At 42.1% G+C, this 17,199-nt stretch overlaps 1 protein-coding gene and 1 long non-coding RNA gene across 4 annotated transcripts in view; one reads left to right on the top strand and one right to left on the bottom strand.

Annotated features, from left to right (window-relative positions):
• The window catches only part of LOC122676907 (monocarboxylate transporter 1-like), a 29,471-nt gene extending 23,071 nt beyond the window's left edge, over window positions 1-6,400 (bottom strand). The window contains exon 1 of one of the 3 annotated variants that reach the window (XM_043876480.1): window positions 6,271-6,400. The gene's annotated coding sequence lies outside the window, so the exon portion shown is untranslated. The remainder of the gene's footprint in view (window positions 1-6,270) is intronic. The other 2 variants (XM_043876482.1, XM_043876481.1) reach the window with 2 other exon arrangements.
• A 161-nt stretch (window positions 6,401-6,561) lies between these two features.
• LOC122676911 overlaps window positions 6,562-17,199 on the top strand; it is an 87,065-nt gene continuing 76,427 nt past the window's right edge. Inside the window, exon 1 of the long non-coding RNA XR_006335659.1 lies at window positions 6,562-6,689. This is a non-coding gene — a long non-coding RNA (uncharacterized LOC122676911). The remainder of the gene's footprint in view (window positions 6,690-17,199) is intronic.

Below are 17,199 nucleotides of genomic sequence, written 5' to 3'. Positions count from 1 at the left end.
AAGGAAAAAAATAATCGGGCAAAATTCGTGGTTGATATAAAGTCCTAAATTATACAATTTTATCCTCTCTTAATCTCTTCAATTAAGTGTACAAGTGGCTCCCAAGTCTGTGGTGTTCAATCGTTTTGCCCCCCCACCCCCAAAATTTGGAAACTGTAGTTCCGCACACTGACTACTAAAATGTGTTAAGTTTAATAGTTGCAAATATGTAGTTTCTGGCATATTGTACAGTGTTTTAATTTTGCATTAAATAGATTACTGTCAAAACCTTGGCACTTGAGCTCATTCAGTTTTTGGAAAATGGCCACCACATAACTGGCCAGTTCTCACTATCAGAAAAGGTGTGACCTCATTTGAATTTGAAAGGGAACAGAATATGCCACTCCAAAACATGCCATTTGGCATATTGTTTACTCTGAATTAATATTACTTAAGAAATAGCTGGTATAAGAAGAACACTCTGATTTTCTTATTTCCTTTGCCCCCATAACAGCAGAACATAAGTCTCCCATTGGGAAAGTACCCTCCCACTACCAGGAGGTTAGAAGGCATCCTTATTATCATAGATAGGGAGTTTAGGACTGACAAGGCTGTATAAATATATCTTGTTACTTCTTTACTGATTTGCCACCCAAGCCCATTTTGTCAATTCTTCACAAATGTAGTTTCCTTGTCTAGAAGGTACAAAAGCTTCCTGCTTAGGTCACTTCTTTGAGTGTCATATTTTTATGGCTCGCATATGTATGAAATTGTTTTCCTAATGTTAATGTCTTATGTTAATTTAATTATTATTATTGTTTAATTATTAGACCAACCACAGAGCTTAGAAGCGAAGAAGCGGAAAGTTTTCTTTCCCTACAAATTCAAAGCAGTGAAAAACACTCCTGTTATAACCTATTCCTGTCTCCTTCAAAATTTCCCTCTCTGAGGCAATGCATTCTGGATGTTTCCCTTTGTTTGGATTGTTCACCAAATATTTTGATAGCATGGAATGGCACACCAAAGTAAGAACAGGGATGAGTGAGGTAGCCCTTCTTTTGTGAAGAAGGAGAAGGGAATAAACAAGGGCCTACTGCACAGCAAGGGAACTATATCTTGTAATAACCTGTAATGGAAAAGAATCTGAAAAAAGATACATAAATATATATATATATATATATATATATATGAATCACTTTGTTATATACCTGAAACACAACATTTTAAAGCAACTGTACTTCAAAAAAAGGATTCTTTTTTAAAGACAAAGATGAGATTTAAGTCCTGAGGCATCCACACATCTTAGAAGAGCTCATTCTAAATTCCGGGTATATTTTGCAAACTGAGGATTTGCAAAATTAGTCCTTAAAACTATACCACCACGTGAGAATGAAGATTACCTGTCCCAGAGCATTGCACCTAGCTTTGCTGAAGATAGGATAATAAAATATCTCCAAGATTTCTAAAATTTCCATTTGAGTTATAGAAGCTGTAACATCTCAATTCAAAGGAAACAGTCTGGGTTCTGAGGTTAAATAGAAATGCTCCATGGCATGAACTTTACAAATTTTTTTCTGAAGTAAGAGTTAAAAGGATTAAATGGTAATCAATCTCAGAATACTTATGCTTAAATTTACATCACACTCAATGATAGTAGAGCTGTTTGATACAGTCAGGTTCAGTTGGAACAGCTAATACTTAATTGAATCCGATTAAACTTTGAGCTTAGTTGCCAGTTATAATTTCTCACGATTTCTTGTATTTATCTTATTTTTATTTATTTATTATTATTTTCTTTATTTATCTTATTTTTAATTTTTATTTTTTTGGTTACATCTTGTGGCTTACAAGATCTCAGTTACCCAACCAGGAATTGAACCATGGCCATGGCAGTGAAAATATTAAGTCCTAACCACTAAACCACCAGGGAATTCCCACAATTTGTTTTTTATTTTTTAAGATTTATTTATTTTTGCTCCACTGGGTCTTCATTGTTGAGTGCTGCGGTGAGCGTGGGATACTGTCTAGTTGAAGGTGCAAGGACTTATTGCAGTGGCTTCTCTTGTGGAACAGCCACTCTAGAGCTAGGGCTTCAGTAGTTATGGCTCATGGGCTTAGTTGCCCTGTGGCATGTGGAAACTTCCCAGTCCATGGATTGAACCCATGTCCCCTGCACTGGCAGATGAATTCTCAAGCACAAAACTACCAGGGAAGCCCCTCAATTTGTTTTTTAATGGTTACAGTTTTTGGTCACCAAGAACTGTCTCATCAGTCTTAATCATAACACTGTCTTGTATTAAAAAATTTATTCCACAGTGTCAAAATTAAATTTAAACCTGCAAGTATCTTCAGGAAGAAAAACATTGAGAGAGAGAAGAAGAAAGTGAATAAAATACAAGCAACCAAAAGAAAATTTATGGATAAAAAAATTCAAAACCCAGACATGGACTCAACACAACTCTGCCAAATTACCAAATTCCTGTCTTTGTCATTTGAAATATCTTATTTTGGCATGATTTCTTAAATACCAATTTTCTTCACATTTTAAAGAGGACATAAAAATCTGAAGTAATAGTGAAGAAAGGGAAGTTACAGATTGTGTTCTCTGAAGTCCTTTACACCATACAGGAGAGTTTTGCTCAGTAGAATTCCAGATAATAATCTAGACTATAATCTATAAACATTATTTTCTGCAGCAATCCAAAGTAGAGTATCCAAAACCTAAATGTACTATTTTTACTTATTAATATATGACTGATTTTGTCCCAGGGTTTGAGGCACAAATGTATTGGTACTTTAAAATAACAAACAAGAATGGAGTTAGGGTTATGGTCATCTGTTACTCCTTTTGAATAGAAATGCTAGTATACCACTGCCAGTATCTACTACACACCCAGTTCTTTGAGGCCAAGTTGGGAAAATAAATAATCATAAAGAAGACAGCAGAGAAATTTGTCTTTCCTTTTCTTGAAAAAAAAAAAAAAAGTATGAATGGCTCACAGAAATACCTAACATTATAATTAGCTTCATGATTTTCAAGTTTTATAGTTTATAGTTAGTTTTATGTAACAGTATTTCACATGCTTAGTTGTGTCCTACTCTTTGGGACCCTTTGGACTGTGGTCTGCCAGGCTCTGTCAATCGGATTTTTCAGGCAAGAATACTGGAGTGTGTTGCCACTTCCTCCTCCAGGGAATCTTCCTGATCCAGGGATTGAACCCACACCTCCTGTGTCTCCTGCATTGCAGGCAGATTCTTAACCTACTGAGCCACTGGGAAAGCCCTAAAATATCTCATAGGTTTTTTATTTATTTTTAATTAGAGGAAAATTGCTTTACAATATTGTGTTGGTTTCTGCCATATATCAACATGAATCAGCCATAGATACACGTATGTCCCCTCCCTCTTGAACCTCCCTCCTACCTCTCACCCCATATCACCCCTCTAGGTTGTCACAGAGCACCAGATTTGAGCTCCCTATATCATGCAGCAAATTTCCACTGGCTATCTAATTTTACATTCTCATAGGTACTGATGTTGTTTTGTCATTGTTTAGTTGCTAAGTCATGTCCAGTTCTTTGTGACCCCATGGACTGTAGCCCTCCAGGCTCCATGGGATTATCCAGCAAGAATACTGGAGTGGGTTGCCATTTCCTTCTCCACGGGATCTTCCTAACGCAGGATCAAGCCCCAGTCTCTGGCACTGGCTGCATTGGCAGACAGTTTATTTACCACTGAGCCACCAGGGATGACTAAAGACTAAAATTTTACCTCTATGATTTACTCATCTTTCTTAAAAGTTTTCATCTCAAATGCAAGACAATTGAATTTGTCTCTTTTTAGTTCTCTCCTGTATATGTAATTGTTTAATATCCATGACTGAGTCTTAACATCATTATAACTGTTACTTCTGAGCTCATTATTTCAAAGAAGTAACAAAGTTGTTTTGTAAAGAAGCTGATAATCCACAAAAGACTAATAAATTAAGTATTGTTTGTCTAACATTACTTACACTAAGCACAGATAGATACTTATTGGCAAGGTTGTTTTAAAGGGCCTTTCTGGACACTAAAAACATATCAAAAATAAAATTTTATTACCTCAAAATACTATTATAGGTTAAACTTAAGGGTCCTTAAATGTTGACAATGTAAGTCCTAGACTATACTATCAGTAAAACAAAAAAATCACTTTATAATACACTTACAGTAATTTCAACAATCTATTTCACTTTCCTTAAAAAAAAATAAATTGCTAATCTACTCCCCTTCTGGGCTGTTTTCTATATGAAAAATATCAGCATAGTGCAATCACAACAGAGTGAGGTCAACGGGTGCATTCCTAATTTGCATCCCAAATCTGAGTCATCAGCCTCTAGAGCCATTACTGGCAACTGGCATGACAAAGGCCTATACGTTCGAGTGAATTACTGAAGACAAGGTTTGGGGCTAATTTAAATAACGTAACTGATGTTACTGGATCCACAAGAAGAGCGGATTCCATGGGTCATGGTAATTAGCTGAAAAATTGCTCAAGACACACTGTTCCATTTAACTATGCTTATGGGAATTTCAAAGACATACCTTAGAAACTTACAATGGTGGAGAGAAAGTAAAAATAATACAAAAGTAAAGTTTCACATAAAAGGAAATTCCCTGGTGGTTCAGTGGTTAAGTATCCACCTTTCAATTCAGGAGACCTGGTTCCATCCTGGCTCTGAGAACTAAGAACCGACATGACATGCGGGAGGAGGGTGCAGTCGCAGGGAACTATGCCAAGTAGCCACAACTACTGAGCCTGCTCCAAGCAGAAAGATCCAGCCTTAGGCAACTAAGACCCAAGGCAGTCAAATAGATTAATTTAAAGAAAAATCAGTAAAGATTCTCATGTGGTGGTTTAGTCCCTTAGTCTTGTCCGACTCTTTGTGACCCCATGGACTGTAGCCCACCAGCCTCCTCTGTCCATGGGATTTCTCCAGGCAGGAATATTGGAGTGGGTAGCCATTTCCTCCTCCATGGCAATCTTCCCCACCCAGGTAGCAAACCCGGGCCTCCTGAATTGCAGGCCGTCTCCTGCACTGCAAGCGGATTCTTCATCGACTGAGCCACTAAGATTCGCATAATATAGTACAAACGAAAAGAAAAAAACAAACAAACAAAACAGAGGCCAGGGGTGGTAGGATTTGAGGAGAAAATGGAATTTCTATGGGGCAAAATCACGGATAATCAAGAATGGGATAGAATTCAGTCAGGATGAGTCAAAGGAAGATTTAAAAGGTTAAAGAGCTTTAAAAGAAGGTCTAAAAGAGTTTGAAATTTAAACTCTTGAAATTAAAAGACGCTTGCTCCTTGGAAATAAAGCTATGACAAATCTAGACAGCAAATTAAAAAGCAGAGACGTTACTTTGCCAACAAAGGTCCGTCTAGTCAAAGCTGTGGTTTTCCCAGTAGTCATGTATGGATGTGAGTTGGGATATAAACAAGGCTGAGTGTTGAAAAGAATTTATGCTTAACTGTGGCGTTGGAGAAGACTCTTGAGAGTCCCTTGGACAGCAAGGAGATCAAACCAGTCCATCCTAAAGGAAATCAGTCCTGAATATTCACTGGAAAGACTGATGCGGAAGCTGAAATTCCAATACCTTGGCCACCTGATGCAAAGAAGTGACTCACTAGAAAAGACCCTGAAGCTGGGAAAAATTGAAGGCGGGAGGAGAAGGGGACGACGGAGGATGAGATGATTGGATAGCATCACCGACTCCATGGACATGAGTTTGAGAAAGCTCCGGTGTTGGTGACGGACAGGGGAGCCTGGCGTGCTGCAGTTCATGGGGTCGCAAAGAGTCGGACACGACTGAGCGACTGAACTGAACTGAACTAGAAGAGTTTACGGATTAGAAGGTTACAGGTGGCATAGCACGCCACGCCAGAAAAAAAAACAACCGCCCAAACCACCGCCCACCCACCCCTAGCTGAGGCACAACCCGACTCAGAGATGCTGCAGGCAAGAGAGTAACCAACCCTATCAGATTTTACACCCTAGGTCACTCTACTCTTCCTGCCGGAAAGCATCCCCACGGGGGATCAAACGATTTCCCCCAGATCACCACCCCAGATCACTCGTCTCCCCGAGCCGGTAGCCGGGACACCAGCCTCTTGGTGATTCACAGACGCTGCCGCCGGGCCGCCCCCATCCCCGTCCCCAGAGACCAAGCTCTCCGCTCCCCAAGGCTCCCTCCAGCCCGGCCGAAGCCGCCTGGGCTCCCGGCTTGCAGCCCGCCGTCGCCCAACTAACCGAGGTCCGCGGCTCCCGGCGCCGCGTGAGCGTGAGCGTGGGCGTGGGCGGGACGGACCCGGATGGCGCTGGGCAGAGCTCACCTGCACACCACGCGCTCCGCACGCCACCGGAGCTGGCCAGACAGCGGTGGAACCGGTGGGCGCCGCCGCCTTATACCCCGCCGCTGGGGCCCGAGCCAGCGCGCAGGGGGCGGAGTCGGCCCTCCCGGCCGCCGCCCCCGAGGCGCTAACCGAGCTGTGACGCCCTCGGGGCTGCGGGCGTCGGCTCCCGGCCCCTCCGGGCGTTTCCCCGCCATCTCCAGGGCCCACGAGCACACTTGCGTGACCCCAGTGTCGGCCTCTCCCTGAGTCTCTGGAGGAGAAAAGGGGAAAGCTGCCAAGGACGGATGGCGCGTGCCCTCAAGGGCCCTGACTCAGGTTTGGGGGGGCAGTGGTGCGGGGAGGAACGGGGTACTGATGGAAGTGGGGGACCCGGCGGAGTTTGCACGCGGGTGCACCTCGGAGCCCGGAAGAGGCCGAGGGCCAGAGGTTAGGAGGTGGGCTGTGACCTGGCCATTGGTGTTCAGTGACCTCAGGGAAATCACTCAAAACCCTCGGGGCCTATTTCCAGCTCTTTAAAATGGCAACAGTAATACCGGCGACCTCATTTAGATTTTAATGGTCTTTGAGGGATGGTAGGTACATGGAAGTCGGGAAAGAAGAGCAAGTCAGAGGGTGGCAAGATTGGTCCAAAAGGGTAAGGGGTGTGTGTGCAAGATTGGTCCAAAAGAGTAAGGGGTGTGTGTGTGTGTGTGTGTGTGTGTGTGTGTGTGGCAAGATTGGTCCAAAAGGGTAAGGGGGGTGTGTGTGTGTGTCTTAGAAACATGGAGTAATGCAGAGGCCAAATTTCTGTGGACACAGTGTTTAGGACATGATGTAATTATGGCTGGCAGTTTGGGGGGGTGTTGATTATATATTACTAAGCACTTCACTTGAACCTTCATGACCCTGTGAAGTAGGTTCTGTTGACAGTTGACAGATAAAGAATCTGAGGCTCAGACTTCTGTAACTTTACAGAAGTCCCTGACCTAGTAGCAGCCAACCTTTGAATTCAGATTTCAGAGGCCAATTTTCTCATAAGAGCCTTGGTTCTTTAGCAAGTCCAGATACCAAAGCATATCTGTTAAAAGCTTTGATTTAAGAAATACCAAAAGAGTATGTCAAAAGGCCCTTGCCGTCAAAGAATTTAAAAATTCTTTGCGACTACTGAGATACAAATCAGCCTACATTTGCTGAGCATTTGCTCATGCCAGGACCTGTCCTACCACTCCTCTCTCTGTCTGTCTCTCTCACACACATACAATTAATTCCTACAACAACTTTTGAGAGAAGACCTTATAGTTTGTTCTGCAAATGAATAATCTGAGATTGAGGAGAAGTGGGGTTTGTGGGGGTCAGGCTTGGAGATTTCCCCTCACCCACTTTGCCTCTGTTTCACAGCAAAGTTTTCAGTAAGAATTCAATGTTTAAAAAAAAAAAAAAGAATTCAATGTTAGTAGAAGACATTGCAGAATCTATGGTCAAGTACAGCTTATGAGCAGTAATTGTTTTTTATGTTCATAAATGCAGAGAAGGAAGGCACTTCATGTCACTGGAATGGCCAGGACTTAGATCAGCAACGCCTCAGAGTAAGAGTGGCGGCAGCGCTCAGGGTAGGTGGTAGACAGCTGAATTAGGAAGACAGTGGGAAGCTCTGGCTCAGTGTGAATTTATAAGAGTCTGAACTACAGAATGACAGTGTGAAGAGGTAGATAAGAGGTTCCCAGGAAACTTCTCCGAAGGCTCGTGAAGCAACAGTATGGTGAGTTCAGAATACAGACTCAGGAGGCAAGACTACCCAGTTTTCAACAAAGTACCTTAAGGTTGCTAGGAGAATAAAATTAGTGTTGTGAAGCACTTGGAACAGAGGCTAGCATACAGCAAGTGCTCAATAAGTATTTTTAAAACGTGAAAAAATTAGAAATTAAGGAAATAATTTCATTTACAACAGCATCCAAAAGAATAAAACACCTGGTGTTAGTCTCTCAGTCATGTCCAACTCTTTGCAACCCCTGGGCTGTAGCACACCAAGCTCCTCTCTTCATGGAATTTTCCAGGCAAGAGTACTGGAGTGGGTTGCTATTCTCTTCCCCAGGGGATCTTCCCAACCCAGGGATCAAACCCTGGCCTCCTGCATTGCAGGCAGATTCTTTACCATTGGAGTCATCAGGGAAGCCTCAAAACACCTAGGGAGTTGCCTAAACTCTTTGCAACCTCTTTAGTTAAAACACTTAGGGATAGATTTAACTAAGGAGGTTGTAAAGAGTTTAGGCAACTCTCCTGTTGGAAGAAACATTGCCCTATTTCAGATACCATCTGCAAGGTTAGGAGTCTCCAGGGCCACCCTGACTTCAGACCATCTGGCCACAAATTCAAGTATTCTCATAACCTTGCTTAGACTCAATAATTCGCTACAAAGATTCACAGAACACACTGAAAGCTATTATATACACAGTCACATTTATTACAGAGAAAGGATACATTGAATTGAGGCAAAGGAAGAGTAGCCTAGGGCAGCATCTGCGAGGGGTCCAAACTGGAAGTTCTGGTTGTCCTATCCAGATGGGGTCGTAAGTGGAGTTGTCTCCTTTCATCTATGATGTGTGAAGTGCTCCAAGAATATTGCCAGTCAGGAATGCTCACTGGTGTCCAGTGCTGGATGAGGCTTCTCTCTCTACCTGGGGAGAATTATCGTCCATGTGATTGAACTAAAATCTCCAGCCACCTGCTTCCCTAAAGTTTGGGCTGTTATCTCGTGACCCACAGCCCTAACTTTCCAGTCACATTGTTGGCTTTTCTAACGTTGCCAGCTCTACCCTGAGTCACTGCATTAGCCTGAACTATGAAGGGGCCCACCCTGAGACACCTTATTAGCATAAAACTATTAAAGTTGGTCTGAGGGACTCCACTATGAATTATACTCCTGTCTCTTGGGAAATTGCAAGGGTGTGGAGGTCATCTTCCAGGAGCTGGGACAGAGGCCAGACCTCCCTTTAGATGAGGCCAGATTCCTTACTACACAAAAGTGAAAGACCTGCACACTAAAAACTATAAAATATTGCTGAAAGATACTAAAGAATACGTAAATAAGTGGAAAGACATCCATGTTCATGTATTGGAAGACAATATTGTTAAGATGGCAATACTACCCAGCTTGCTCTACAGAGTCAATGCAGTTCTGATTAAAATCCCAATAGCCTTTTTTGCAAAAGTGGAAAATGCATATAGAATTGCACAGGACCCTGATTACTTAAAATATTTAAGAAGAACAAAGTTAGAGGACTCACATTTCCTTACTATAAAACTTATTACAAAGCTACAGAGATCAAAACATTGAGGTATTGGCATAAGGATATGTATATAGACCAAGAGAATAGAATTAGAAGTCCAGAAATAAACTTATAAATCTATGGCAAATTGATTTTTTTCTGACCATTCAATGGGAAAAGAAAAGTCTTTTCAACAAGTGGTTCTGAGACAGCTGAATATCTATATGCAAAAGACAATGAAGTCGCACCCCTACCTTATGCCATATACAAAAATTAAAAATGGATTAACCAATAACCTAAATATAAGAACTAAATTATAAAACTCTTAGAAGAAAAATATGCATGGTAAATCTTAATGGCCTTGCATTTGGCAATCAATTCTTAGATATAACACCAAAAGAAGAGTAAAGAAGAAAAAGATAAATTGATCAAAATTAGAAGTTTTTGTGCATCAAAGGGCATTATCAAGAAAGTGAAAAGACAGCCTATAGAATGGGAGAAAATATTTGCAAATTAGGGTCTAATGTCCAGAATACATAAATAACTCGTACAACTCAACAACAAAAAGACAACCCAATTAAAAAATGAGCAAAGGACTTGAATAGGTGTTTTCCGAAAAAGATGTATTAGTGATCAGCAAGCACATGACAAGATACTCAGCATTATTATTCATTAGAGAAATGTAAGTTGGAACCACAAGATGCCACTCTGTACCCACTAGGATGATTATAATAATAATTTTTTAAGGAAAATAAGTATTGGCAAGAATGTGGAGAAATCTGAAAATTTGTACATTGCTCATAGGCTTATAAAATGGCATAGCCACTGTGGAACAGTTTGGCAGTTCCTCAGAAGTTAAACATAATATTACCACATGACCCAGCAATTCTACTTCTAGGTAAAGACCCAAAGAATTGAAAACAGGTATTCAAACACATTTGCTATGACCAGCGCATTCTCTTGGCAGAATTCAGTTAGCTTTTGCCTTGCTTCGTTCTGTTCTCCAAGGCCAAACTTGCCTTTTACTCCAGGTATCTCTTTACTTCCCACTTTTGCATCCACAAAAAAGATCTTAATGAACCAGGTTACTACGATGGTGTGGTCAGTCACCCAGAGCCAGACATTCTGGAGAGCAAAGTCAAGTGGGCCTTAGGAAGCACTGCTGTTAGTAAAGCTAGTGGATGCAATGGAATTCCTGTACAACTATTCAAAACCCTAAAGGATGATGTCATCAAGGTGTTGCATTCAATATGTCAGCAAATCTAGAAGACCCAGTAGTGGCTACAGGACTGAAAAAGGTCAATCCTCATCCCAATTCCCAAGAAGGAAGTAAAGAATGTGCTAACCATCGGACAGTTGCACTCATCTCCCATGCTAGTACCTGGAGGAGGGCATGGCAACCCACTCCAGTGTTCTTGCCTGGAGAATCCCCATGAACAGAGGAGCCTGGCGGGCTACAGTCCATGGGGTCTCAGAGTCGGACACAGCTGAGCGACTAAGCAAAGCACCCATGCTAGTAAGGTCGTGCTTAAAATTTTTTGCATGCTAGGCTTCAGCATTATGCAAACCAAGAACTTCCTGATGTCCAAGCTGGGTTTAGAAAAGAAAGAGGAATCAGAGATCAAATTGCCAACATTTGCTGGATCATAGAGAAAACTAGGGAATTCCAGAAAAACATCTACCTCTGTTTCATTGACTGCACTAAAGCCTTTGTGTGGATCATCATAAACTCCGAAAAGCTCTTAAAGAGATGGTAATACCAGACCATCTTACCTGTCTCCTAAGAAACCTGTATGCGGGTCAAGAAGCAATAGTTAGAACCCTGTATGGAAAAACTGATTTGTTCAAGATTGAGAAAGGAGTATGACAGGGCTGTCTGCTGTTACCCTGTTTGTTTAACCTATACAATGAGCACATCATGAGAAATGCCAGGCTGGATGAGTTACAAGCTGGAATCAAGATAGGCGGGGGAAACATCAACAGCCTCAGATACAGGAATGGTACCACTCTAATGGCAGAAATCGAAGAGGAACTAAAGAAGCCTCTTAATGAATGTGAAGGAAGAGAGTGAAAGAGTCAGCTTAAAACTAAATATTAAAAAGCTAAACTAGGGTGAAACAGATCACCAGCCCAGGTTGGATGCATGAGACAAGTGCTCGGGCCTGGTGCACTGGGAAGACCCAGAGGGATCAGGTAGAGAGGGAAGTGTGAGGGGGGATCGGGATGGGGAATACATGTAAATCCATGGCTGATTCATGTCCATGTATGACAAAAACCACTACAATATTGTAAGGTAATTAGCTTCCAACTAATAAAAATAAATGGAAAAAATAAAAAAATTAAGATCATGGCATCCTGCCATGGAAAACTAGTACAGATAGCTTTAATGTGTATACTTCAGGTCCCACAAAACTTATATCTTCTCATAGTGAATATTTCATGAAGAGTAAGGCTTTGGAGTTGGAAGGCAGGTGCTATTACTTGATGGCTATGTTTCTGCAGGCAATTCGCTGAACTCTTCTAGGCTTCGGTTTCCTCACCAGGTACATTGGAGATAATACCTACAAACCTGATTTGTCATGAGAATAAAAAGAGAAAATAATAGGTGAAACTGGGAAAGTACTCTGAGAATGTTTTTATCATGTTTTTATAAATTATCAGTTGTTGGTTAATTGCTAAGTCACGTCTAACTCTTGCAACCCCATGGACTGTAGCCCACCAGACTCCTCTGTCCTTGGTATTTCCCCAGGCAAGAATACTGGAATGGGTTGCCGTTTCCTTCTCCATTGTATCTTCCTGACGCCAGGGGTCAAACCCATATCTCCTGCATTGGCAGGCTTATTCTTTACCACTGAGCCACCAGGGAAGACCAAATTATCATTAAAGGGTGCTTAAGTGAAAGTGAAAGTCGCCCAGTCCCATCCCACTCTTTGCGATCACATGAACTGTACAGTTCATGGAATTCTCTAGGCCGGAATACTGGAGTGGATAGCCTTTCCCTTCAGGGGATCTTCCCCAGCCAGGGATCGAGCCCAGGTCTCCTATTTGCACGCGGATTCTTTACCAGCTGAATCACAAGGGAAGCCGAAAAGGGTGCTTAAGGGGGAAAGAAAATTGAGAAATAGAGAAGATGGGAAGAGGAAACAGTTTGAGTGAACTGGAAAAAATGATAAAGCAGGTGTAATTCTTACTGTTTTTCCAGATGTCATCCTTATTTTAAGGCAGTGTAAGATGGGAGTTTCCGGGTTGACAGTCAGTTCAGTCACTCAGTCGTGTCTGACTCTTTGCATCCCCACGGACTGCAACTTGCCAGGCTTCCCTGTCTAGCTCTAACTCCAAGTGCTTGCTCAAACTCATGTCCATTGAGTCAGTGATGCCATCCAACCATCTCACCCTCTGTCATCCCCTTCTCCTCTTGCTCTCAATTTTTGCCAGCATCAGGGTCTTTTCAAATGAGTCAGTTCTTCGAATCAGGTGGCCAAAGTATTGGAGCTTCAGCTTCTTCATCAGTCCTTCCAATGAATATTCAGGACTGATTTCCTTTAGGATTGACTGGTTTGGTCTGCTTGCTTTCCAAGGGACTCTCAAGAGTCTTCTCCAACATCACAGTTCAAAAGCATCAATACTTTGGCACTCAACTTTCTTTATGGTCTAACTCTCACATCCACACAAGGACTACTGGACAAACCATAGCTTTGAATATACAGACCTTTGTTGGTAAAGTAATGTCTCTGTTTTTTAATATGCTGTATAGGTTTGTCATAGCTTTTCTTCCAAGGAGCAAGTGTCTTTTAATTTCATGGCCACGGTCACCATCTGCAGATGCTTGGAGATCTTGCACCCAGCCTCACACGTTATGCAGATGTACATTATGCAGATGTGGAAGCTGAAACCAGAGATGGAACAGTTTCCTCAAACCTCAGCTAGTGAATGGTTTGACCAGGTGAATAGACAAACTTCCTGGACTTTACTGTGTGAAGCATGATCTTGAAGATAAAAGTATTTCTGCACAAAAATCTTTACTGCACACCAGAGGGGATACAGTGCCCTCTAGTGGCTTTTTATTTTATTGTACAAATCCCCATTACTTCACATTTCTGCTGAAAGGAATGGAGATGATGCAAGGTAAGGCAGAGGAACCAGAAATCAAACTACCATCATCCACTGGATCATACAGAAAGCAACAGGTTTCCAGAAAAACATATACTTTTGCTTTATTGACTACACCAAAGCCTTTGACTCTGTGGATCACAACAAACTGGAAAATTCTTCAAGAGATGGGAATACCAGACCACCTGACCTGCCTCTTGAGAAATCTGTATGCAGGTCAAGGAGCAACAGTTAGAACTGGACATGGAAGAACAGACTGGTTTCAAATCGGGAAAGGAGTACGTCAAGGCTGTATATTGTCACCCTGCTTATTTAACTTATATGCAGAATACATCATGCAAAATGCTAGGCTGGATGAAGCACAAGCTGGAATCAAGATTGCCGGGAGAAATATCAATAACCTCAGATATGCAGATGACACCACCGTTATGGCAGAAAGCGAAGAAAAACTAAAGAGCCTCTTGATGAAAGTGAAAGAGGATAGGGAAAAAGTTGGCTTAAAGCTCAACAATTTGAAAACTAAGATCATGGCATCTGGTCCCATCACTTCATGACAAATAGATAGGGAAACAATGGAAACAGTAATAGGGTTTATTTTGGGGGGCTCCAAAATCACTGCAGATGGTGATTGCTGCCATGAAATTAAAAGACACTTACTCCTTGGAAGAAAAGCTATGACAAACCTAGACAGCATATTAAAAAGCAGAGATACTACTTTACCAACAAAGGTCTGTATAGTCAAAGCTATGGTTTGTCCAGTAGTCATGTATGGATGTGAGAATTAGACCATAAAGAAAGCTGAGTGCCAAAGAATTGATGCTTTTGAACTGTGGTGTTGGAGAAGACTCTTGAGAGTCCCTTGGACCGCAAGGAGATCAAACCAGTCAATCCTAAAGTAAGTCAGTCCTGAATATTCATTGGAAGGACTGATGATGAAGCTGAAGCTCCAATACTTTAGCCATCTGATCTGAAGAACTGACTTATTGGAAAAGACCCTGATGCTGGAAAAGATTGAAGGCGGGAGGAGAAGGGGACGGCAGAGGATGAGATGGTTGGATGGCGTCACCGACATGATGGACGTGAGTTTGAGTAAACTCCAGGAATTGGTGATGGACAGAGAGGCCTGGCGTGCTGCAGTCCATGGGGTCACAAAGAGTAGGACACGACTGAGCGACTGAACTGAACTGAACTGAAGCTGCCTTGGGGAAGTCCCTTATAGTTATTTTCAAACTCAGGAAGATTTCAAGCAATTTTTTTCCCGCTTTATTTATTTTGTAATTGAAAGATCATTGCTTTACAGAATGTTTTTGTTTTCTGTCAGACATCAACAAGAATCTGCCGTAGGTACACCCGTGTCCCCTCCCTCCCAAACCTCCCTCCCATCTCCCTCCCCGTCCCACCCTTCTAGATTGTCACAGAGCCCCACTTTGATTCCCTGAGTCTTACCACAAATTCCCGTTGGCTACCTATTTTACATATGGTAATGTAAGTTTCCATGTCACTCTCTCCATTACATCTCCCCCTCTCCCTTCTCCGCTCCTCCCATGTCCATAGGTCTCAAGCAAGTAGTTGTTTTTTTTTAATACATAATTTTATTTATATTTTATTTCAGCTTGCCGGGTCTTCGTTGCTGCGCAGGTTTTCCTTTAGTTGCGGTGAGCATGAGCTGCTCTCTGGCTGCGGTGCGCAGGCTACTCACTGCCGTGGCTTCTCTTGTTGTGGAGCATAGGTTCTAGGCGCGTGGGCTTCAGTAGTTGTGGCACTGGGGCTCAGTAGTTGCAGCTCCTGGGATCCTGAGCACAGGCTCAGTAGTTGTGGAGCGTGGGCTTAGTTGCTCTGAGGCATGTGGGATCTTCCCGGACCAGGGATCCAACCCGTGTAGCCATCAGGGAAGCCCTCAAGCAAGGTCTTTGTTTTTTTTTATAATTTATTTATTTTTGGTTGCACTGCATCTTTGTTGCTGCACGCAGGCTAGTTGTAATGAGCAGAGGCGACTCTCTAGTTGCAGGGCTTCTCATTGCAGTGGCTTCTCTTGTTGTGGAGCACCTATGCTGTGTGGGCTCAGTAGTTGCAGCTCTCAGGCTTAGTTGCCCTGAGGCATGTGGGATCTTCCCAAACCAGGCATCGAACCCGTGTCCCCTGCATTGACAGGTAGATTCTTAACCACTGGACCACCAGGGAAGTCCAAGCAAGTTTTAACTTGAGAAATTAGGGGCTAGGATGAGAAATACCATTAAAGGAAAGGGGTAGAGGATTTACATACAAAATCAGAAATGGTGGCTCAAATGGTAAAGACTCTGACTGCAATGCAGATTCGATTCCTGGGAAGATCCCCTGGAGAAGAGAATGGCCACCCATTCCAATATTCTTGCCTGGAGAATTCCATGGACAGAGGAGCCTGGCAGGTTACAGTCTAAGGGGTCGCAAAGAGTCAGACACAACTGAGTAGCTAATACCTAATGGTGAATACATTGCTCAAATATTTTATCTGGAAAATAAGAAAAATAAATTTGTGTTGTGTTTTCATGACAAACTCAGTGAAATAAAAAAGGTTTACTTATTGTTTTATTGACATATAATCCTTATAACTTAAAATCCATCATTTTAAAGAATACATTTAAGTGATTTTTAGTATAGTCACCATGTTGTGCAGTCATCGCTATCTAATCACAGAATATTTCCATCTCTCTCCACATATCCACAACCCCCAAACAGATTAGCAGTTAATTCCAATTCCCCGCCTCTCTGGGTTTCCAAGGTGACTCAGTGGTAAAGAATCCACCTGCCAATACAGGAGATGCAGGCAAGAGAGGCAGATTCAGTCCCTGGGCTGGGAAGATCTCCTGGAGGAGGAAATGGCAACCCACTCCAGTATTCTTGCTGGGAAAAATCCCGTGGACAGAGGAGCCTAGTGGGCTGCAGTCCATGGGATCGCAAAGAGTTGGACACGACTGAGCAGCTGAGCACACACTCACCCCTCCTCCCATCCCCCGGCAACTACTAATGTACTTTCTGTCTGTGTATTTGTCCGTTCTAGATATTTTATATAAATGGAATCATGCAGTATGTGAACTTTTGTGTCTGGCTTCTTTCACTCAGCATGTTTTCAGTTTTCACCCATATTATGCATGTATCAATGCTTAATTTCTTTTTATAGCAAAATACTATTCTGTTGTATAGATATATCATATTGTAATTATCAGTCCATTGGTATTTGCATTGTTTACACATTTTGACTATTATGTATCTACTTAAAAAATATTCACATCCAAAAAGCTGAGAGTTGTGTTTTATTTAATGGAAATGTTTTGAACTTTAAATCTGGGAGACAGGATCTCAAGTAACCCTGAGAGAACTGCTTCCTGGAGGTGGAGGGAGGAACCAGGTTATATAGAAGTTTTGCAAAAAAGGGCAGGTAGTCTGACTGTCAAAAGTTTTTTATAAATTAGAGAAAACCGAATATCCCAGGT

The sequence above is a fragment of the Cervus elaphus genome, chromosome 20 (genome assembly GCF_910594005.1).
Source record: "Cervus elaphus chromosome 20, mCerEla1.1, whole genome shotgun sequence".
NCBI classification, from domain to species: domain Eukaryota; kingdom Metazoa; phylum Chordata; class Mammalia; order Artiodactyla; family Cervidae; genus Cervus; species Cervus elaphus.
The sequence above is the reverse complement of the archived record's forward strand: the minus strand, read 5'-3'. Positions and strand labels throughout refer to the sequence as shown.